At 50.1% G+C, this 23,844-nt stretch overlaps 8 pseudogenes; all 8 read right to left on the bottom strand.

Moving 5' to 3' along the window:
* Positions 1-286: 286 nt before the first annotated feature.
* LOC130352454 (5S ribosomal RNA) lies at positions 287-406 on the bottom strand (annotated as a pseudogene).
* A 676-nt stretch (positions 407-1,082) lies between these two features.
* Positions 1,083-1,202, bottom strand: LOC130352453 (5S ribosomal RNA; annotated as a pseudogene).
* Positions 1,203-2,466: 1,264 nt separating this feature from the next.
* LOC130327481 (5S ribosomal RNA) lies at positions 2,467-2,586 on the bottom strand (annotated as a pseudogene).
* Positions 2,587-2,870: 284 nt separating this feature from the next.
* LOC130318807 (5S ribosomal RNA) lies at positions 2,871-2,990 on the bottom strand (annotated as a pseudogene).
* A 7,188-nt stretch (positions 2,991-10,178) lies between these two features.
* Positions 10,179-10,298, bottom strand: LOC130350937 (5S ribosomal RNA; annotated as a pseudogene).
* A 6,645-nt stretch (positions 10,299-16,943) lies between these two features.
* On the bottom strand, positions 16,944-17,063 carry LOC130323794 (5S ribosomal RNA; annotated as a pseudogene).
* Positions 17,064-17,296: 233 nt separating this feature from the next.
* LOC130352195 (5S ribosomal RNA) lies at positions 17,297-17,416 on the bottom strand (annotated as a pseudogene).
* Positions 17,417-19,519: 2,103 nt separating this feature from the next.
* On the bottom strand, positions 19,520-19,639 carry LOC130352580 (5S ribosomal RNA; annotated as a pseudogene).
* Positions 19,640-23,844: the final 4,205 nt, after the last annotated feature.

The raw sequence follows: 23,844 nt of genomic DNA, 5'->3' as shown, positions 1-23,844 counted from the left end.
ACAGTTTTTTTCCCTTTATACTGTGCATTTAAGCATCAATAAATCCTTTTCGGAATCGGAACGGAAGGCGGCAACAGAGCAAAATGTCAACGGCAGCCGGGATTCCCAGCCAGTCTCCCATGCCGGTACTTACTGAGCCCTAAGATCTGTACCAGTCTGCGATCTGACGAGAGCAGGCGCGTTCAGCTTAGGATGGCCGTCGACAGCTTCACACCTTGTATACTGTGGATTTAAGCATCAATAAATTATTTTCGGAATCGGAGCGGAAGGCAGCAATAGAGCAAAATGTCAACGGCACCCGGGATTCCCAGCCAGTCTCCCATGCCAGTACTTACCGGGCCCTAAGCTGGGTAGCAGTCTGCAATCTGACGAGAGCAGGCGCGTTCAGCTTAGGATGGCCATTGACAGCTTCATGCTTTTTATACTGTGCATTTAAGCATCAATAAATCCTTTTCGGAATCGGAGAGAAAGGCGGCAACAGAGCAAAATGTCAATAGCACCTTGGATTTCCAGCCAGTCTCCCATGCCCGTACTTGCCGGGCAGCAGTCTGCGATCTGAAAAGAACAGCCACATTCAGCTTAGGATAGCCGTAGACGGCTTCACACCCTGTATACTGTGGATTTAAGCATCAATAAATCCTTTTCGGAATCGGAGCGGAAGGCGGCTACAGAGCAAAATGTCAACAACACCTGGGATTCCCAGCCAGTCTCCCATGCTGGTACTTACCGGGCCCTAAGCTGGGTAGCAGTCTGCGATCTGACGAGAGCAGGCGCGTTCAGCTTACGATGGCCGTTGACAGTGTCATGCCCTTTATACTGTGCATTTAAGCATCAATAAATCCTTTTCCGAATCGGAGCGGAAGGCGGCAACAGAGCAAAATGTCAACTGCACCCGGGATTGCCAGCCAGTCTCCCATGCCGGTACTTACTGGGCCCTAAGCTGGGTAGCAGTCTGCGATCTGACGAGAGCAGGAGCGTTCAGCTTAGGATGGCCGTTGACATCTTTACGCCTTGTATATTGTGGATTTAAGCATCAATAAATATTTTTATTAATCGGAGAAGAAGGCAGCAATAGAGCAAAATGTCAACGGCACCCGGGATTCCCAGCCAGTCTCCCATGCCAGTACTTACCGGGCCCTAAGCTGGGTAGCAGTCTGCAATCTGACGAGAGCAGGCGCGTTCAGCTTAGGATGGCCATTGACAGCTTCATGCTTTTTATACTGTGCATTTAAGCATCAATAAATCCTTTTCGGAATCGGAGAGAAAGGCGGCAACAGAGCAAAATGTCAATAGCACCTTGGATTTCCAGCCAGTCTCCCATGCTCGTACTTGCCGGGCAGCAGTCTGCGATCTGACAAGAACAGACACATTCAGCTTAGGATAGCCGTAGACGGCTTCACACCCTGTATACTGTGGATTTAAGCATCAATAAATCCTTTTTGGAATCGGAGCGGAAGGCGGCTACAGAGCAAAATGTCAACAACACCTGGGATTCCCAGCCAGTCTCCCATGCTGGTACTTACCGGGCCCTAAGCTGGGTAGCAGTCTGCGATCTGACGAGAGCAGGCGCGTTCAGCTTACGATGGCCGTTGACAGTGTCATGCCCTTTATACTGTGCATTTAAGCATCAATAAATCCTTTTCCGAATCGGAGCGGAAGGCGGCAACAGAGCAAAATGTCAACTGCACCCGGGATTGCCAGCCAGTCTCCCATGCCGGTACTTACTGGGCCCTAAGCTGGGTAGCAGTCTGCGATCTGACGAGAGCAGGAGCGTTCAGCTTAGGATGGCCGTTGACATCTTTACGTCTTGTATATTGTGGATTTAAGCATCAATAAATATTTTTATTAATCGGAGAAGAAGGCGGCAACAGAGCAAAATGTCAATGGCACCTTGGATTGCCAGCCAGTCTCCCATGCTGGTATCTGCCGGGCAGCAGTCTGCGATCTGAGGAGAGCAGGCACGTTCAGGCTTAGGATGGCCGTTGACAGCTTCACACCCTGTATATTGTGGATTTAAGCATCAATAGATCCTTTTCCGAATCGGAGCGGAAGGCGGCAACAGATTAAAATGTCAACTGCACCTGGGATTCCCAGCCAGTCTCCCATGCTGGTACTTACCAGGCCCTAAGCTGGGTAGCAGTCTGCGACCTGACGAGAGCAGGCGCGTTCAGCTTAGGATGACCGTTGACAGCTTCACACTTTGTATACTGTGGATTTAAGCATCAATAAATAATTTTCGGAATCGGAGCAGAAACAGAGCAAAATGTCAACTGCACTCGGGATTCCCAGCCAGTCTCACATGCTGGTACTTACTGGGCCCGAAGCTGGGTAGCAGTCTGTGATCTGACGAGAACAGGCGCATTCAGCTTAGGATGGCCGTAGACATCTTCACACCCTGTATACTGTGGATTTAAGCATCAATAAATCCTTTTCGGAATCGGATCGGAAGGCGGCAACAGAGCAAAATGTCAACGACACCTGGGATTCCCAGCCAGTCTCCCATGCTGGTACTTACCGGGCCCTAAGCTGGGTAGCAGTCTGCGATCTGATGAGAGCAGGCGCGTTCAGCTTAGGATGGCCGTTGACAGATTTTTGCCCTTTATACTGTGCATTTAAGCATCAATAAATCCTTTTCGGAATCGGAACGGAAGGCGGCAACAGAGCAAAATGTCAACGGCAGTCGGGATTCCCAGCCAGTGTCCCATGCCGGTACTTACCGGGCCCTAAGATCTGTACCAGTCTGCGATCTGACGAGAGCAGGCGCGTTAAGCTTAGGATGGCCGTCGACAGCTTCACACCTTGTATACTGTGGATTTAAGCATCAATAAATTATTTACTGAATCGGAGCGGAAGGCAGCAATAGAGCAAAATGTCAACGGCACCCAGGATTCCCAGCCAGTCTCCCATGCCAGTACTTACCGGGCCCTAAGCTGGGTAGCAGTCTGCGATCTGACGAGAGCAGGCGCGTTCAGCTTAGGATGGCCGTTGACAACTTCAAGCCTTGTATACTGTGGATTTAAGCATCAATAAATATTTTTTTTAATCGGAGAGGAAGGCGGCAACAGAGCAAAATGTCAACTGCACCCGGGATTCCCAGCCAGTCTCCCATGCTGGTACTTACCAGGCCCTAAGCTGGGTATCAGTCTGCGATCTGACGAGAGCAGGCGCGTTCAGCTTAGGATGGCCGTTGACAGCTTCACACTTTGTATACTGTGCATTTAAGCATCAATGAATCCTTTTCGGAATCGGAACGGAAGGCGGCAACAGAGCAAAATGTCAACGGCAGCCGGGATTCCCAGCCAGTGTCCCATGCCGGTACTTACCGGGCCCTAAGATCTGTACCAGTCTGCGATCTGACGAGAGCAGACGCGTTAAGCTTAGGATGGCCGTCGACAGCTTCACACCTTGTATACTGTGGATTTAAGCATCAACAAATTCTTTTCGGAATTGGAGCGGAAGGCAGCAATAGAGCAAAATGTTAACGGCAACCGGGATTCCCAGCCAGTCTCCCATGCCAGTACTTACCGGGCCCTAAGCTGGGTAGCAGTCTGCGATCTGACTAGAGCAGGCGCGTTCAGCTTAGGATGGCCATTGACTGCTTCATGCTTTTTATACTGTTCATTTAAGCATCAATAAATCCTTTTCGGAATCGGAACGGAAGGCGGCAACAGAGCAAAATGTCAACTGCATCCGGGATTCCCAGCCAGTCTCCCATGCCGGTACTTACTGGGCCCTAAGCTGGGTAGCAGTCTGCGATCTGACGAGAACAGGCACGTTCAGCTTAGGATGGCCGTTGACATCTTCACGCCTTGTATATTGTGGATTTAAGCATCAATAAATATTTTTATTAATCGGAGAGGAAGGCGGCAACAGAGCAAAATATCAATGGCACCTTGGATTGCCAGCCAGTCTCCCATGCCGGTAACTGCCGGGCAGCAGTCTGCGATCTGAGGAGAGCAGGCACGTTCAGGCTTAGGATGGCCGTTGACAGCTTCACACCCTGTATATTGTGGATTTAAGCATCAATAAATCCTTTTCCAAATCGGAGCGGAAGGCGGCAACAGATTAAAATATCAACTGCACCCGGGATTCCCAGCCAGTCTCCCATGCTGGTACTTACCAGGCCCTAAGCTGGGTAGCATTCTGCGATCTGACGAGAGCAGGCGCGTTCAGCTTAGGATGGCCGTTGACAGCTTCACACTTTGTATACTGTGGATTTAAGCATCAATAAATAATTTTCGGAATCGGAGCAGAAACAGAGCAAAATGTCAGCTGCACCCGGGATTCCCAGCCAGTCTCCCATGCTGGTACTTACCAGGCCCAAAGCTGAGTAGCAGTCTTCGATCTGACGAGAGCAGGCGCGTTCAGCTTAGGACGGCCGTTGACATCTTCTCGCCTTGTATACTGTGCATTTAAGCATCAATAAATCCTTTTCGGAATCGGAGAGGAAGGCGGCAACAGAGCAAAATGGCAATAGCACCTGGGATTGCCAGCCAGTCTCCCATGCCCGTACTTGCCGGGCAGCAGTCTGCGATCTGACAAGAACAGGCACATTCAGCTTAGGATAGCCGTAGATGGCTTCACACCCTGTATACTGTGGATTTAAGTATCAATAAATCCTTTTCCGAATCGGAGCGGAAGGCGGCAACAGATTAAAATGTCAACTGCACCCGGGATTCCCAGCCAGTCTCCCATGCTGGTACTTACCGGGCCCGAAGCTGGGTAGCAGTCTGCGATCTGACGAGAACAGGCGCATTCATCTTAGGATGGCCGTAGACATCTTTACACCCTGTATACTGTGGATTTAAGCATCAATAAATCCTTTTCGGAATCGGAGCGAAAGGCGGCAACAGAGCAAAATGGCAGCGACACCTGGGATTCCCAGCCAGTCACCCATGCTGGTACTTACCGGGCCCTAAGCTGGGTAGCAGTCTGCGATCTGACGAGAGCAGGCGCGTTCAGCTTAGGATGGCCGTTGACAACTTCACGCCTTGTATACTGTGGATTTAAGCATCAATAAATATTTTTTTTAATCGGAGAGGAAGGCGGCAACAGAACAAAATGTCAATGGCACCTTGGATTGCCAGCCAGTCTCCCATGCCGGTAACTGCCGGGCAGCAGTCTGCGATCTGAGGAGAGCAGGCGCGTTCAGCTTAGGATGGCCGTTGACAGCTTCACACTTTGTATACTGTGGATTTAAGCATCAATAAATAATTTTCGGAATTGGAGCAGAAACAGAGCAAAATGTCAAATGCACTCGGGATTCCCAGCCAGTCTCCCATGCTGGTACTTACTGGGCCCGAAGCTGGGTAGCAGTCTGCAATCTGATGAGAACAGGCGCATTCAGCTTAGGATGGCCGTAGACATCTTCACACCCTATATACTGTGGATTTAAGCATCAATAAATCCTTTTCGGAATCGGAGCGGAAGGCGGCAACAGAGCAAAATGTCTACGACACCTGGGATTCCCAGCCAGTCTCCCATGCTGGTACTTACCGGGCCCTAAGCTGGGTAGCAGTCTGCGATCTGCCGAGAGCAGGCGCGTTCAGCTTAGGATGGCCGTTGACAGCTTCTCGCCCTTTATACTGTGCATTTAAGCATCAATAAATCCTATTCGGAATCGGAACGGAAGGCGGCAACAGAGCAAAATGTCAACGGCAGCCGGGATTCCCAGCCAGTGTCCCATGCCGGTACTTACCGGGCCCTAAGATCTATACCAGTCTGCGATCTGACGAGAGCAGGCGCGTTAAACTTAGGATGGCCGTCGACAGCTTCACACCTTTTATACTGTGGATTTAAGCATCAATAAATTATTTTCGGAATCGGAGCGGAAGTCAGCAATAGAGCAAAATGTCAACTGCCAGTACTTACCGGGCCCTAAGCTGGGTAGCAGTCTGCGATCTGACGAGAGCAGGCGCGTTCAGCTTAGGATGGACGTTGACAACTTCACGCCTTGTATACTGTGGATTTAAGCATCAATAAATATTTTTTTTAATCGGAGAGGAAGGCGGCAACAGAGCAAAATGTCAATAGCACCTTGGATTGCCAGCCAGTCTCCCATGCCCGTACTTGCCGGGCAGCAGTCTGCGATCTGACAAGAACAGGCGCATTCAGCTTAGGATAGCCGTAGATGGCTTCACACCCTGTATATTGTGGATTTAAGTATCAATAAATCCTTTTCGGAATCGGAGCAAAATGTCTACAGAGCTACAGAGCAAAATGTCAACTACACCTGAGATTCCCAGCCAGTCTCCCATGCTGGTACTTACCGGGCCCTAAGCTGGGTAGCAGTCTGCGCTCTGACGAGAGCAGGCGCGTTCAGCTTAGGATGGCCGTTGACAGCTTCACGGCCTTTATACTGTGCATTTAAGCATCAATAAATCCTTTTCGGAATCGGAGCGGAAGGCGGCAACAGATTAAAATGTCAACTACACCCGGGATTCCCAGCCAGTCTCCCATGCTTGTACTTACCAGGCCCTAAGCTGGGTAGCAGTCTGCGATCTGACGAGAGCAGGCGCGTTCAGCTTAGGATGGCCGTTGACAGCTTCACACTTTGTATACTGTGCATTTAAGCATCAATAAATCCTTTTCGGAATCGGAACGGAAGGCGGCAACAGAACAAAATGTCAACGGCAGCCGGGATTCCCAGCCAGTGTCCCATGCCGGTACTTACCGTGCCCTAAGATCTGTACCAGTCTGCGATCTGACGAGAGCAGGCGCGTTAAGCTTAGGATGGCCGTCGACAGCTTCACACCTTGTATACTGTGGATTTAAGCATCAATAAATTATTTTCGGAATCGGAGCGGAAGGCAGCAATAGAGCAAAATGTCAACGGCACCCGGGATTCCCAGCCAGTCTCCCATGCCAGTACTTACCGGGCCCGAAGCTGGGTAGCAGTCTGCGATCTGACGAGAGAAGGCGCGTTCAGCTTAGGATGGCCGTTGACATCTTCACGCCTTGTATACTGTGGATTTAAGCATCAATAAATATTTTTTTAATCGGAGAGGAAGGCGGCAACAGAGCAAAATGTCAACAGCACCTTGGATTGCCAGCCAGTCTCCCATGCCCGTACTTGTCGTGCAGCAGTCTGCGATCTGACAAGAACAGGCACATTCAGCTTAGGATAGCCGTAGACGGCTTCACACACTGTATACTGTGGATTTAAGCATCAATAAATCATTTTCGGAATAGGAGCGGAAGGCGGCTACAGAGCAAAATGTCAATGGCACCTTGGATTGCCAGCCAGTCTCCCATGCCGCTAACTGCCGAGCAGCAGTCTGCGATCTGAGGAGAGCAGGCACGTTCAGGCTTAGGAAGGCAGTTGACAGCTTCACACCCTGTATATTGTGGATTTAAGCATCAATAAATCCTTTTCCGAATCGGAGCGGAAGGCGGCAACAGAACAAAATGTCAATGGCACCTTGGATTGCCAGCCAGTCTCCCATGCCGGTAACTGCCGGGCAGCAGTCTGCGATCTGAGGAGAGCAGGCGCGTTCAGCTTAGGATGGCCGTTGACAGCTTCACACTTTGTATACTGTGGATTTAAGCATCAATAAATAATTTTCGGAATCGGAGCAGAAACAGAGCAAAATGTCAACTGCACCCGGGATTCCCAGCCAGTCTCCCATGCTGGTACTTACCATGCCCGAAGCTGGGTAGCAGTCTGCGATCTGACAAGAACAGGCGCATTCAGCTTAGGATGGCCGTAGACATCTTCACACCCTGTATACTGTGGATTTAAGCATCAATAAAACCTTTTCGGAATCGGAGCGGAAGGCGCCTACAGAGCAAAATGTCAACGACACCTGGAATTCCCAGCCAGTCTCCCATGCTGGTACTTACCGGGCCCTAAGTTAGGTAGCAGTCTGCAATCTGACGAGAGCAGGCGCGTTCAGCTTACGATGGCCGTTGACAGCTTCACACCTTGTATACTGTGGATTTAAACATCAATAAATTATTTTCGGAATCAGAGCGGAAGGCAGCAATAGAGCAGAATGTCAACGGCAACCGGGATTCCCAGCCAGTCTCCCATGCCAGTACTTACCGGGCCCGAAGTTGGGTAGCAGCCTGCGATCTGACAAGAGCAGGCGCGTTCAGCTTAGGATGGCCGTTGACAGCTTCACACTTTGTATACTGTGCATTTAAGCATCAATAAATATTTTTTTAATCGGAGAGGAAGGCGGCAACAGAGCAAAATGTCAATAGCACCTTGGATTGCCAGCCAGTCTCCCATGCCCGTACTTGCCGGGCAGCAGTCTGCGATCTGACAAGAACAGGCGCATTCAGCTTAGGATAGCCGTAGACGGCTTCACACCCTGTATACTGTGGATACTGTGGATTTAAGCATCAATAAATCCTTTTCGGAATCAGAGAGGAAGGCGGCAACAGAGCAAAATGTCAATAGCACCTTGGATTGCCAGCCAGTCTCCCATGCCCGTACTTGCCGGGCAGAAGTCTGCGATCTGACAAGAACAGGCACATTCAGCTTAGGATAGCCGTAGACGGCTTCACACCCTGTATACTGTGGATTTAAGCATCAATAAATCCTTTTCGGAATCGGAGCGGAAAGCGGCTACAGAGCAAAATGTCAACAACACCTGCGATTCCCAGCCAGTCTCCCATGCTGGTACTTACCGGGCCCTAAGCTGGGTAGCAGTCTGCGATCTGACGAGAGCAGGCGCGTTCAGCTTAGGATGGCCGTTGACAGCTTCATGCCCTTTATACTGTGCATTTAAGCATCAATAAATCCTTTTCCGAATCGGAGCGGAAGGCGGCAACAGATTAAAATGTCAACTGCACCATGGATTCCCAGCCAGTCTCCCATGCTGGTACTTACCAGGCCCTAAGCTGGGTAGCAGTCTGCGATCTGACGAGAGCAGGCGCGTTCAGCTTAGGATGGCCGTTGACAGCTTCACACTTTGTATACTGTGCATTTAAGCATCAGTAAATCCTTTTTAGGAATCGGAACGGAAGGCGGCAACAGAGCAAAATGTCAACGGCAGCCGGGATTCCCAGCCAGTGTCCCATGCCGGTACTTACCGGGCCCTAAGATCTGTACCAGTCTGCGATCTGACGAGAGCAGGCGCGTTAAGCTTAGGATGGCCGTCGACAGCTTCACGCCTTGTATACTGTGGATTTAAGCATCAATAAATATTTTTTTAATCGGAGAGGAAGGCGGCAACAGAGCAAAATGTCAACAGCACCTTGGATTGCCATCCAGTCTCCCATGCCTGTACTTGCCGTGCAGCAGTCTGCGATCTGACAAGAACAGGCACATTCAGCTTAGGATAGCCGTAGACGGCTTCACACCCTGTATACTGTGGATTTAAGCATCAATAAATCATTTTCGGAATCGGAGCGGAAGGCGGCTACAGAGCAAAATGTCAACAACACCTGGGATTCCCAGCCAGTCTCCCATGCAGGTACTTATCGGGCCCTAAGCTGGGTAGCAGTCTGCGATCTGACGAGAGCAGGCGGGTTCAGTTTAGGATGGCCGTTGACAGCTTCACGCCCTTTATATTGTGGATTTAAGCATCAATAAATCCTTTTCCGAATCGAAGCGGAAGGCGGCAACAGATTAAAATGTCAACTGCACCTGGGACTCCCAGCCAGTCTCCCATGCTGGTACTTACCAGGCCCTAAGCTGGGTATCAGTCTGCGATCTGACGAGAGCAGGCGCGTTCAGCTTAGGATGGCCATTGACAGCTTCATGCTTTTTATTCTGTGCATTTAAGCATCAATAAATCCTTTTCGGAATCGGAACGGAAGGCGACAACAGAGCAAAATATCATCTGCACCCGGGATTCCTAGCCAGTCTCCCATGCCGGTACTTACTGGGCCCTAAGCTGGGTAGCAGTCTGCGATCTGACGAGAGCAGGCGCGTTCAGCTTAGGATGGCCATTGACATCTTCACGCCTTGTATATTGTGGATTTAAGCATCAATAAATATTTTTATTAATCGGAGAGGAAGACGGCAACAGAGCAAAATGTCAATGGCACCTTGGATTGCCAGCCAGTCTCCCATGCCGGTAACTGTCGGGCAGCAGTCTGCGATCTGAGGAGAGCAGGCACGTTCAGGCTTAGGATGGCCGTTGACCGCTTCACACCCTGTATATTGTGTATTTAAGCATCAATAATTCCTTTTCCGAATCGGAGCGGAAGGCGGCAACAGAACAAAATGTCAACTGCACCCGGGATTCCCAGCCAGTCTCCCATGCTGGTACTTACCAGGCCCTAAGCTGGGTAGCAGTCTGCGATCTGACGAGAGCAGGCGCGTTCAGCTTAGGATGGCCGTTGACAGCTTCACACTTTGTATACTGTGAATTTAAGCATCAATAAATCCTTTTCGGAATCAGAGCGGAAGGCGGCAACAGAACAAAATGTCAACGACACCTGGGATTCCCAGCCAGCTCCCATGCTGGTACTTACCGGGCCCTAAGTTGGGTAGCAGTCTGCGATCTGACGAGAGCAGGCGCGTTCAGCTTAGGATGGCCGTTGACAGCTTCTCGCTATTTATACTGTGCATTTAAGCATAAATAAATCATTTTCGGAATCGGAACGGAAGGCGGCAACAGAGCAAAATGTCAACGGCAGCCGGGATTTCCAGCCAGTGTCCCATGCCGGTACTTACCGGGCCCTAAGATCTGTACCAGTCTGCGATCTGACGAGAGCAGGCGCGTTAAGCTTAGGATGGCCGTCGACAGCTTCACACCTTGTATACTGTGGATTTAAGCATCAATAAATTATTTTCGGAATCGGAGCGGAAGGCAGCAATAGAGCAAAATGTCAACGGCACCCGGGATTCCCAGCCAGTCTCCCATGCCAATACTTACCGGGCCCTAAGCTGGGTAGCAGTCTGCGATCTGACGAGAGCAGGCACGTTCAGCTTAGGATGGCCGTAGACGGCTTCACACCCTGTATACTGTGGATTTAAGCATCAATAAATCATTTTCGGAATCGGAGCGGAAGGCGGCTACAGAGCAAAATGTCAATGGCAACTTGGATTGCCAGCCAGTCTCCCATGCCGCTAACTGCCGGGCAGCAGTCTGCGATCTGAGGAGAGCAGGCACGTTCAGGCTTAGGATGGCCGTTGACAGCTTCACACCCTGTATATTGTGGATTTAAGCATCAATAAATCCTTTTCCGAATCGGAGCGGAAGGCGGCAACAGAACAAAATGTCAATGGCACCTTGGATTGCCAGCCAGTCTCCCATGCCGGTAACTGCCGGGCAGCAGTCTGTGATCTGAGGAGAGCAGGCGCGTTCAGCTTAGGATGGCCGTTGACAGCTTCACACTTTGTATACTGTTGATTTAAGCATCAATAAATAATTTTCGGAATCGGAGCAGAAACAGAGCAAAATGTCAACTGCACCCGGGATTCCCAGCCAGTCTCCCATGCTGGTACTTACCATGCCCGAAGCTGGGTAGCAGTCTGCGATCTGACGAGAGCAGGCGCGTTCAGCTTAGGATGGCCGTTGACAGTTTCACGTTTTGTATACTGTGGATTTAAGCATCAATAAATAATTTTCGGAATCGGAGCAGAAACAGAGCAAAATGTCAACTGCACCCGGGATTCCCAGCCAGTCTCCCATGCTGGTACTTACCATGCCCGAAGCTGGGTAGCAGTCTGCGATCTGACGAGAGCAGGCACGTTCAGCTTAGGACGGCCGTTGACAGCTTCTCGCCCTTTATACTGTGCGTTTAAGCATCAATAAATCCTTTTCGGAATCGGAACCGGAACCGGAAAGGAAGGCGGCAACAGAGCAAAATGTCAATGGCAGCAAGGATTCCCAGCCAGTGTCCCATGCCAATACTTACCGGGCCCCAAGATCTGTAACAGTCTGCGATCTGACGAGAGCAGGCGCGTTCAGCTTAGGATGGCCATTGACAGCTTCATGCTTTTTATACTGTGCATTTAAGCATCAATAAATCCTTTTCGGAATCGGAACGGAAGGCGGCAACAGAGCGAAACTTCAACTGCACCCGGGATTCCCAGCCAGTCTCCCATGCCGGTACTTACTGGGCCCTAAGCTGCGTAGCAGTCTGCGATCTGACGAGAGCAGGCGCGTTCAGCTCAGGATGGCCATTGACAGCTTCATGCTTTTTATACTGTGCATTTAAGCATCAATAAATCCTTTTCCGAATCGGAGCGGAAGGCGGCAACAGATTAAAATGTCAACTGCACCCGGGATTCCCAGCCAGTCTCCCATGCTGGTATTTACCAGGCCCTAAGCTGGGTAGCAGTCTGCGATCTGACGAGAGCAGGCGCGTTCAGCTTAGGATGGCCGTTGACAGCTTCACACTTTGTATACTGTGCATTTAAGCATCAATAAATCCTTTTCGGAATCGGAACGGAAGGTGGCAACAGAGCAAAATGTCAACGGCAGACGGGATTCCCAGCCAGTGTCCCATGCCGGTACTTACCAGGCCCTAAGATCTGTACCAGTCTGCGATCTGACGAAAGCAGGCGCGTTAAGCTTAGGATGGCCGTCGACAGCTTCACACCTTGTATACTGTGGATTTAAGCATCAATAAATTCTTTTCGTAATCGGAGCGGAAGGCAGCAATAGAGCAAAATGTCAACCGGGATTCCCAGCCAGTCTCCCATGCCAGTACTTACCGGGCCCTAAGCTGGGTAGCAGTCTGCGATCTGACGAGAGAAGGCGCGTTCAGCTTAGGATGGCCATTGACAGCTTCATGCTTTTTATAATGTGCATTTAAGCATCAATAAATTATTTTCGGAATCGGAGCGGAAGGCAGCAATAGAGCAAATTGTCAACGGCACCCGGGATTCCCAGCCAGTCTCCCATGCCAGTACTTACCGGGCCCTAAGTTGGGTAGCAGTCTGCGATCTTACAAGAGCAGGCGCGTTCAGCTTAGGATGGCCGTTGACAGCTTCACAGCCTTTATACTGTGCATTTAAGCATCAATAAATCATTTTCCGAATTGGAGCGGAAGGCGGCAACAGAGCTAAATGTCAACTGCACCCGGGATTCCCAGCCAGTCTCCCATGTCGGTAATTACTGGGCCCTAAGCTGGGTAGCAGTCTGCGATCTGACGAGAGCTGGCGTGTTCAGCTTAGGATGGCTGTTGACATCTTTATGCCTTGTACATTGTGGATTTAGGCATCAATAAATATTTTTATTAATCGGAGAAGAAGGCGGCAACAGAGCAAAATGTCAATGGCACCTTGGATTGCCAGCCAGTCTCCCATGCCGGTATCTGCCGGGCAGCAGTCTGCGATCTGAGGAGAGCAGGCACGTTCAGGCTTAGGATGGCCGTTGACAGCTTCACACCCTGTATATTGTGGATTTAAGCATCAATAAATCCTTTTCCGAATCGGAGCGGAAGGCGGCAACAGATTAAAATGTCAACTGCACCCGGGATTCACGGCCAGTCTCCCATGCTGGTACTTACCAGGCCCTAGCAGTTTGCGATCTGACGAGAGCAGACGCGTTCAGCTTAGGATGGCCGTTGACAGCTTCACACTTTGTATACTGTGGATTTAAGCATCAATAAATAATTTTCGGAATCGGAGCAGAAACAGAGCAAAATGTCAACTGTACTCGGGATTCCCAGCCAGTCTCCCATGCTGGTACTTTCCAGGCCCGAAGCTGGGTAGCAGTCTGCGATCCGACAAGAACAGGCACATTCAGCTTAGGATGGCCGTAGACATCTTCACACCCTGTATACTGTGGATTTAAGCATCAATAAATCCTTTTCGGAATCGGAACGGAAGGCGGCAACAGAGCAAAATGTCAACTACACCTGGGATTCCCAGCCAGTCTCCCATGCTTTTACTTACCGGGCCCTAAGCTGGGTAGCAGTCTGCGATCTGACGAGAGCAGGCACGTTCAGCTTAGGATGGCCGTTGACAGCTTCTTGCCCTTTATACTGTGCATTTAAGCATCAATAAATCCTTTTCGGAATCGGAACGGAAGGCGGCAACAGAGCAAAATGTCAACGGCAGCCGGGCATTCCTAGCCAGTGTCCCATGCCAGTACTTACCGGGCCCTAAGATCTGTACCAGTCTGCGATCTGACGAGAGCAGGCGCGTTAAGCTTAGGATGGCCGTCGACAGCTTCACACCTTGTATACTGTGGATTTAAGCATCAATAAATTCTTTTCGGAATCGGAGCGGAAGGCAGCAATAGAGCAAAATGTCAACGGCACCCGGGATTTCCAGCCAGTCTCCCATGCCAGTACTTACCGGGCCCTAAGCTGGGTAGCAGTCTGCGATCTGACGAGAGCAGGCGCGTTCAGCTTATAATGGCCGTTGACATCTTCACGCCCTGTATATTGTGGATTTAAGCATCAATAAATATTTTTTTAATCGGAGAGGAAGGCGGCAACAGAGCAAAATGTCAATAGCACCTTGGATTGCCAGCCAGTCTCCCATGCCTGTACTTGCCGGGCAGCAGTCTGCGATCTGACAAGAACAGGCGCATTCAGCTTAGGATAGCCGTAGACGGCTTCACACCCTGTATACTGTGGATTTAAGCATCAATAAATCCTTTTCGGAATCGGAGCAAATGTCTACAGAGCTACAGAGCAAAATGTCAACAACACCTAAGATTCCCAGCCAGTCTCCCATGCTGGTACTTACGGGGCCCTAAGCTGGGTAGCAGTCTACGATCTGACTAGAGCAGGCGCGTTCAGCTTAGGATGGCTGTTGACAGCTTCATGCCCTTTATACTGTGCATTTAAGCATCAATAAATCCTTTTCGGAATCGGAACGGAAGGCGGCAACAGAGCAAAATGTCAACGGCAGCCGGGATTCCCAGCCAGTGTCCCATGCCGGTACTTACCGGGCCCTAAGATCTGTACCAGTCTGCGATCTGACGAGAGCAGGCGCTTTAATCTTAGGATGGCCGTCGACAGCTTCACACCTTGTATACTGTGGATTTAAGCATCAATAAATTCTTTTCGGAATCGGAGCAATAGAGCAAAATGTCAACGGCAACCGGGATTCCCAGCCAGCCTCCCATGCCAGTACTTACCGGGCCCTAAGCTGGGTAGCAGTCTGTGATCTGACGAGAGCAGGCGCGTTCAGCTTAGGATAGCCATTGAAAGCTTCATGCTTTTTATACTGTGCATTTAAGCATCAATAAATCCTTTTCGGAATCGGAACGGAAGGCGGCAACAGAGCAAAATGTCAACTGCACCCGGGATTCCCAGCCAGTCTCCCATGCCGGTACTTACTGGGCCCTAAGCTGGGTAGCAGTCTGCGATCTGACGAGAGCAGGCGCGTTCAGCTTAGGATGGCCATTGACATCTTCACGCCTTGTATATTGTGGATTTAAGCATCAATAAATATTTTTATTAATCGGAGAGGAAGGCGGCAACAGAGCAAAATGTCAATGGCACCTTGGATTGCCAGCCAGTCTCCCATGCCTGTATCTGCCGGGCAGCAGTCTGCGATCTGAGGAGAGCAGGCACGTTCAGGCTTAGGATGGCCATTGACAGCTTCACTCGCTGTATATTGTGGATTTAAGAATCAATAAATCCTTTTCCGAATCGGAGCGGAAGGCGGCAACAGATTAAAATGTCAACTGCACCCGGGATTCCCAGCCTGTCTCCCATGCTGGTACTTACCAGGCCCTAAGCTGGGTAGCAGTCTGCGATCTGACGAGAGCAGGCGCGTTCAGCTTAGAATAGCCGTTGACAGCTTCACACTTTGTATACTGTGGATTTAAGCATCAATAAATAATTTTCGGAATCGGAGCAGAAACAGAGTAAAATGTCAACTGCAGCCGGGATTCCCAGCCAGTCTCCCATGCTGGTATTTACCAGGCCCTAAGCTGGGTAGCAGTCTGCGATCTGACGAGAGCAGGCGTGTTAAGCTTAGGATGGCCGTTGACAGCTTCACACTTTGTATACTGTGGATTTAAGCATCAATAAATAATTTTCGGAATCAGAGCAGAAACAGAGCAAAATGTCAACTGCACCCGGGATTCCCAGCCAGTCTCCCATGTCGGTACTTACTGGGCCCTAATCTGGGTAGCAGTCTGCGATCTGACGAGAGCAGGCGCGTTCAGCTTAGGATGGCTGTTGACATCTTTACGCCTTATATATTGTGGATTTAAGCATCAATAAATATTTTTATTAATCGGAGAAGAAGGCGGCAACAGAGCAAAATGTCAATGGCACCTTGGATTGCCTGCCAGTCTCCCATGCCGGTATCTGCCGGGCCCTAAGCTGGGTAGCAGTCTGCGATCTGAAGAGAGCAGGCGCGTTCAGCTTAGGATGGCCGATGACAGCTTCACACTTTGTATACTGTGGATTTAAGCATCAATAAATAATTTTCGGAATCGGAGCAGAAACAGAGCAAAATGTCAACTGCACTTGGGATTCCCAGCCAGTTTCCCATGCTGGTACCTACTGGGCCCGAAGCTGGGTAGCAGTCTGCGATCTGACAATAACAGGTGCATTCAGCTCAGGATGGCCGTAGACATCTTCACACCCTATATACTGTGGATTTAAGCATCAATAAATCCTTTTCGGAATCGGAGCGTAAGGCGGCAACAGAGCAAAATGTCAACGACACCTGGGATTCCCAGCCAGTCTCCCATGCTGGTACTTACCGGGCCGTAAACTGGGTAGCAGTCTGCGATCTGACGAGAGCAGGCGCGTTCAGCTTAGGATGGCCGTTGACAGCTTTTCGCCCTTTATACTGTGCATTTAAGCATCAATAAATCCTTTTCGGAATCGGAACGGAACGGAAGGCGGCAAAATAGCAAAATGTCAACGGCAGCCGGGATTCCCAGCCAGTCTCCCATGCCGGTACTTACCGGGCCCTAAGATCTGTACCAGTCTGCGATCTGACGAGAGCAGGCGCGTTAAGCTTAGGATGGCCGTCGACAGCTTCACACCTTGTATACTGTGGATTTAAGCATCAATAAATTATTTTCGGAATCGGAGCGGAAGGCAGCAATAGAGCAAAATGTCAACGGCACCCGGGATTCCCAGGCAGTCTCCCACGCCAATACTTACCGGGCCCTAAGCTGGGTAGCAGTCTGCGATCTGACGAGAGCAGGCGCGTTCAGCTTAGGATGGCCATTGACAGCTTCATGCTTTTTATACTGTGCATTTAAGCATCAATAAATCCTTTTCGGAATCAGAGAGGAAGGCGGCAACAGAGCAAAATGTCAATAGCCGGGCAGCAGTCTGCGATCTGACAAGAACAGGCACATTCAGCTTAGGATAGCCATAGACGGCTTCACACCCTGTATACTGTGGATTTAAGCATCAATAAATCCTTTTCGGAATCGGAGCGGAAGGCGGCTACAGAGCAAAATGTCAACAACACCTGGGATTCCCAGCCAGTCTCCCATGCTGGTACTTACCAGGCCCTAAGCTGGGTAGCAGTCTGCGATCTGACGAGAGCAGGCGCGTTCAGCTTAGGATGGCAGTTGACAGCTTCACAGCTTCACAGCCTTTATACTGTGCATTTAAGCATCAATAAATCATTTTCCGAATCGGAGCGGAAGGCGGCAACAGAGCAAAATGTCAACTGCACCCGGGATTCCCAGCCAGTCTCCCATGTCGGTACTTACTGGGCCCTAAGCTGGGTAGCAGTCTGCGATCTGACGAGAGCAGGCGCATTCAGCTTAGGATGGCTGTTGACATCTTTATGCCTTGTATATTGTGGATTTAAGCATCAATAAATATTTTTATTAATCGGAGAAGAAGGCGGCAACAGAGCAAAATGTCAATGGCACCTTGGATTGCCAGCCAGTCTCCCATGCCGGTATCTGCCGGGCAGCAGTCTGCGATCTGAGGAGAGCAGGCAAGTTCAGGCTTAGGATGGCCGTTGACAGCTTCACACCCTGTATATTGTGGATTTAAGCATCAATAAATCCTTTTCCGAATCGGAGCGGAAGGCGGCAACAGATTAAAATGTCAACTGCACCCGGGATTCACGGCCAGTCTCCCATGCTGGTACTTACCAGGCCCTAAGCTGGGTAGCAGTCTGCGATCTGACAAGAGCAGGCGCGTTCAGCTTAGGATGGCCGTTGACAGCTTTACACTTTGTATACTGTGGATTTAAGCATCAACAAATAATTTTCGGAATCGGAGCAGAAACAGAGCAAAATGTCAACTGTACTCGGGATTCCCAGCCAGTCTCCCATGCTGGTACTTACCAGGCCTGAAGCTGGGTAGCAGTCTACGATCTGACAAGAACAGGCGCATTCAGCTTAGGATGGCCGTAGACATCTTCACACCCTATATACTGTGGATTTAAGCATCAATAAATCCTTTTCGGAATCGGAGCGGAAGGCGGCAACAAAGCAAAATGTCTACGACAAATGGGATTCCCAGCCAGTCTCTCATGCTGGTACTTACCGGGCCCTAAGCTGGGTAGCAGTCTGCGATCTGACGAGAGCAGGCGCGTTCACCTTAGGATGGCCGTTGACAGCTTCTCGCCCTTTATACTGTGCATTTAAGCATCAATAAATCCTTTTTGGAATCGGAACGAAAGGCGGCAACAGAGGAAAATGTCTACAGAGCTACAGAGCAAAATGTCAACAACACCTGAGATTCCAAGCCAGTCTCCCATGCTGGTACTTACCGGGCCCTAAGCTGGGTATCAGTCTACGATCTGACGAGAGCAGGCGCGCTCAGCTTAGGATGGCCGTTGACAGCTTCTTGCCCTTTATACTGTGCATTTAAGCATCAATAAATCCTTTTCGGAATCGGAACGGAAGGCGGCAACAGAGCAAAATGTCAACGGCAGCCGGGATTCCCAGCCAGTGTCCCATGCCGGTACTTACTGGGCCCTAAGCTGCGTAGCAGTCTGCGATCTGACGAGAGCAGGCGCGTTCAGCTTAGGATGGCCGTCGACAGCTTCATACCTTGTATACTGTGGATTTAAGCATCAATAAATTATTTTCGGAATCGGAGCTGAAGGCAGCAATAGAGCAAAATGTCAACGGCACCCGGGATTCCCTGCCAGTCTCCCATGCCAATACTTACCGGGCCCTAAGCTGGGTAGCAGTCTGCGATCTGACGAGAGCAGGCGCGTTCAGCTTAGGATGGCCATTGACAGCTTAATGCTTTTTATACTGTGCATTTAAGCATCAATAAATCCTTTTAGGAATCGGAACGGAAGGCGGCAACAGAGCAAAACGTCAACTGCACCCGGGATTCCCAGCCAGTCTCCCATGCCGGTACTTACTGGGCCCTAAGCTGCGTAGCAATCTGCGATCTGACGAGAGCAGGCGCGTTCAGCTTAGGATGGCCGTTGACATCTTCACGCCTTGTATACTGTGGATTTAAGCATCAATAAATATTTTTTTTAATCGGAGAGGAAGGTGGCAACAGAGCAAAATGTCAATAGCACCTTGGATTGCCAGCAAGTCTCCCATGCCCGTACTTGCCGTCAGCAGTCTGCGATCTGACAAGAACAGGCACATTCAGCTTAGGATAGCCGTAGACGGCTTCACACACTGTATACTGTGGATTTAAGCATCAATAAATCCTTTTCGGAATCGGAGCGGAAGGTGGCTACAGAGCAAAATGTCAACAACACCTGGGATTCCCAGCCAGTCTACCATGCTGGTACTTACCGGGCCCTAAGCTGGGTAGCAGTCTGCGATCTGACGAGAGCAGGCGCGTTCAGCTTAGGATGGCCGTTGACATCTTCACGCCTTGTATACTGTGGATTTAAGCATCAATAAATATTTTTTTTAATCGGAGAGGAAGGCGGCAACAGAGCAAAATGTCAATAGCACCTTGGATTGCCAGCCAGTCTCCCATGCCTGTACTTGCCGGGCAGCAGTCTGCGATCTGACAAGAACAGGCGCATTTAGCTTAGGATAGCCGTAGACGGCTTCACACCCTGTATACTGTGGATTTAAGCATCAATAAATCCTTTTCGAAATCGGAGCAAAATGTCTACAGAGCTACAGAGCAAAATGTCAACAACACCTGAGATTCCCAGCCAGTCTCCCATGCTGGTACTTACCGGGCCCTAAGCTGGGTAGCAGTCTGCGATCTGAGGAGAGCAGGCACGTTCAGGCTTAGGATGGCCGTTGACAGCTTCACACCCTGTATATTGTGGATTAAAGCATCAATAAATCATTTTCCGAATCGGAGCGGAAGGCGGCAACAGATTAAAATGTCAACTGCACCCGGGATTCCCAGCCAGTCTCCCATGCTGGTACTTACCAGGCCCTAAGCTGGGTAGCAGTCTGGGTTCTGACGAGAGCAGGCGCATTCAGCTTAGGATGGTGGTTGACAGCTTCACACTTTGTATACTGTGGATTTAAGAATCAATAAATAATTTTCGGAATCGGAACAGAAACAGAGCAAAATGTAAACTGCACACGGGATTCCCAGCCAGTCTCCCAAGCTGGTACTTACGAGGCCCGAAGCTGGGTAGCAGTCTGCAATCTGACGAGAACAGGCGCATTCAGCTTAGGATGGCCGTAGACATCTTCACACCCTGTTTACTGTGGATTTAAGCATCAATAAATCCTTTTCGGAATCGGAGCGGAAGGCGGCAACAGAGCAAGATGTCAACGACACTTGGGATTCCCAGCCAGTCTTCCATGCTGGTACTTACCAGGCCCTAAGCTGGGTAGCAGTCTGTGATCTGACGAGAGCAGGCGCGTTCAGCTTAGGATGGCTGTTGACAGCTTCTCGCCCTTTATACTGTGCATTTAAGCATCAATAAATCCTTTTCGGAATCGGAACGGAAGGCGGCAACAGAGCAAAATGTCAACGGCAGCCGGGATTCCCAGCCAGTGTCCCATGCCGGTACTTACCGGACCCTAAGATCTGTACCAGTCTGCGCTCTGACGAGAGCAGGCGCGTTCAGCTTAGGATGGCCTTTGACAGCTTCGTGTTTTTTATACTGTGCATTTAAGCATCAATAAATCCTTTTCGGAATCGGAACAGAAGGCGGCAACAGAGCAAAATGTCAACTGCACCCGGGATTGCCAGCCAGTCTCCCATGCCGGTATCTGCCGGGCAGCAGTCTGCGATCTGAGGAGAGCAGGCAAGTTCAGGCTTAGGATGGCCGTTGACAGCTTCACACTTTGTATACTGTGGATTTAAGCATCAATAAATAATTTTCGGAATCGGAGCAGAAACAGAGCAAAATGTCAACTGCACCCGGGATTCCCAGCCAGTCTCCCATGCTGGTACTTACCGGGCCCTAAGCTGGGTAGCAGTCTGCGATCTGACGAGAGCAGGCGCGTTCAGCTTAGGATGGCCATTGAAATCTTCACGCCTTGTATATTGTGGATTTAAGCATCAATAAATATTTTTATTAATCGGAGAGGAAGGCGGCAACAGAGCAAAATGTCAATGGCACCTTGGATTGCCAGCCAGTCTCCCATGCCTGTATCTGCCGGGCAGCAGTCTGCGATCTGAGGAGAGCAGGCACGTTCAGGCTTAGGATGGCCATTGACAGCTTCACACGCTGTATATTGTGGATTTAAGCATCAATAAATCCTTTTCCGAATCGGAGCGGAAGGCGGCAACAGATTAAAATGTCAACTGCACCCGGGATTCCAGCCAGTCTCCCATGCTGGTACTTACCAGGCCCTGAGTTGGGTAGCAGTCTGCGATCTGACGAGAGCAGGCGCGTTCAGCCTAGGATGGCTGTTGACAGCTTCACAGTTTGTATACTGTGGATTTAAGCATCAATAAATCCTTTTCCGAATCGGAGCGGAAGGCGGCAACAGATTAAAATGTCAACTGCACCCGGGATTCCCAGCCAGTCTCCCATGCTGGTACTTACCAGGCTCTAAGCTGGGTAGCAGTCTGCGATCTGACGAGAGCAGGCGCGTTCAGCTTAGGATGGCCTTTGACAGCTTCGTGTTTTTTATACTGTGCATTTAAGCATCAATAAATCCTTTTCGGAATCGGAACAGAAGGCGGCAACAGAGCAAAATGTCAACTGCACCCGGGATTCCCAGCCAGTCTCCCATGCCGGTACTTACTAGGCCCTAAGCTGGGTAGCAGTCTGCGATCTGACGAGAGCAGGCGCGTTCAGCTTAGGATGGCCGTTGACATCTTTATGTGTTGTATATTGTGGATTTAAGCATCAATAAATATTTTTATTAATCGGAGAGGAAGGCGGCAACAGAGCAAAATGTCAATGGCACCTTGGATTGCCAGCCAGTCTCCCATGCCGGTATCTGCCGGGCAGCAGTCTGCGATCTGAGGAGAGCAGGCACGTTCAGGCTTAGGATGGCCGTTGACAGCTTCACATTTTGTATACTGTGGATTTAAGCATCAATAAATAATTTTCGGAATCGGAGCAGAAACAGAGCAAAATGTCAACGGCAGCCGGGATTCCCAGCCAGTGTCCCATGCCGGTACTTACCGGGCCCTAAGATCTGTACCAGTCTGCGATCTGACGAGAGCAGGCGCGTTAAGCTTAGGATGGCCGTCGACAGCTACACACCTTGTATACTGTGGATTTAAGCATCAATAAATTCTTTTCGGAATCGGAGCGGAAGGCAGCAATAGAGCAAGATGTCAACGGCAACCGGGATTCCCAGCCAGTCTCACATGCCAGTACTTACCGGGCCCTAAGCTGGGTAGCAGTCTGCGATCTGACGAGAGCAGGCGCGTTCAGCTTAGGATGGCCATTGACAGCTTCAAGCTTTTTATACTCTGCATTTAAGCATCAATAAATCCTTTTCGGAATCGGAACAGAAGGCGGCAACAGAGCAAAATGTCAACTGCACACGGGATTCCCAGCCAGTCTCCCATGCTGGTACTTACCAGGCCCTAAGCTGGGTAGCAGTCTGCGATCTAACGAGAGCAGGCGCGTTCAGCTTAGGATGGCCGTTGACATCTTAACGGGTTGTATATTGTGGATTTAAGCATCAATAAATATTTTTATTAATCGGAGAGGAAGGCGGCAACAGAGCAAAATGTCAACGGCACCTTGGATTGCCAGCCAGTCTCCCATGCCGGTATCTGCCGGGCAGCGGTCTGCGATCTGAGGAGAGCAGGCACGTTCAGGCTTAGGATGGCCGTTGACAGCTTCACACCCTGTATATTGTGGATTAAAGCATCAATAAATCATTTTCCGAATCGGAGCGGAAGGCGGCAACAGATTAAAATGTCAACTGCACCAGGGATTCCCAGCCAGTCTCCCATGCTGGTACTTACCAGGCCCTAAGCTGGGTAGCAGTCTGCGTTCTGACGAGAGCAGGCGCATTCAGCTTAGGATGGTGGTTGACAGCTTCACACTTTGTATACTGTGGATTTAAGAATCAATAAATAATTTTTCGGAATCGGAGCAGAAACAGAGCAAAATGTCAACTGCACCCGGGATTCCCAGCCAGTCTCCCATGCTGGTACTTACCGGGCCCTAAGCTGGGTAGCAGTCTGCGATCTGACGAGAGCAGGTGCGTTCAGCTTAGGATGGCCATTGAAATCTTCACGCCTTGTATATTGTGGATTTAAGCATCAATAAATATTTTTATTAATCGGAGAGGAAGGCGGCAACAGAGCAAAATGTCAATGGCACCTTGGATTGCCAGCCAGTCTCCCATGCCTGTATCTGCCGGGCAGCAGTCTGCGATCTGAGGAGAGCAGGCACGTTCAGGCTTAGGATGGCCATTGACAGCTTCACACGCTGTATATTGTGGATTTAAGCATCAATAAATCCTTTTCCGAATCGGAGCGGAAGGCGGCAACAGATTAAAATGTCAACTGCACCCGGGATTCCAGCCAGTCTCCCATGCTGGTACTTACCAGGCCCTGAGTTGGGTAGCAGTCTGCGATCTGACGAGAGCAGGCGCGTTCAGCCTAGGATGGCTGTTGACAGCTTCACACTTTGTATACTGTGGATTTAAGCATTAATAAATACTTTTCCGA

This window comes from Hyla sarda, chromosome 1, assembly GCF_029499605.1.
Source record: "Hyla sarda isolate aHylSar1 chromosome 1, aHylSar1.hap1, whole genome shotgun sequence".
NCBI classification, from domain to species: Eukaryota; Metazoa; Chordata; class Amphibia; order Anura; family Hylidae; genus Hyla; species Hyla sarda.
The sequence above is the reverse complement of the archived record's forward strand: the minus strand, read 5'-3'. Positions and strand labels throughout refer to the sequence as shown.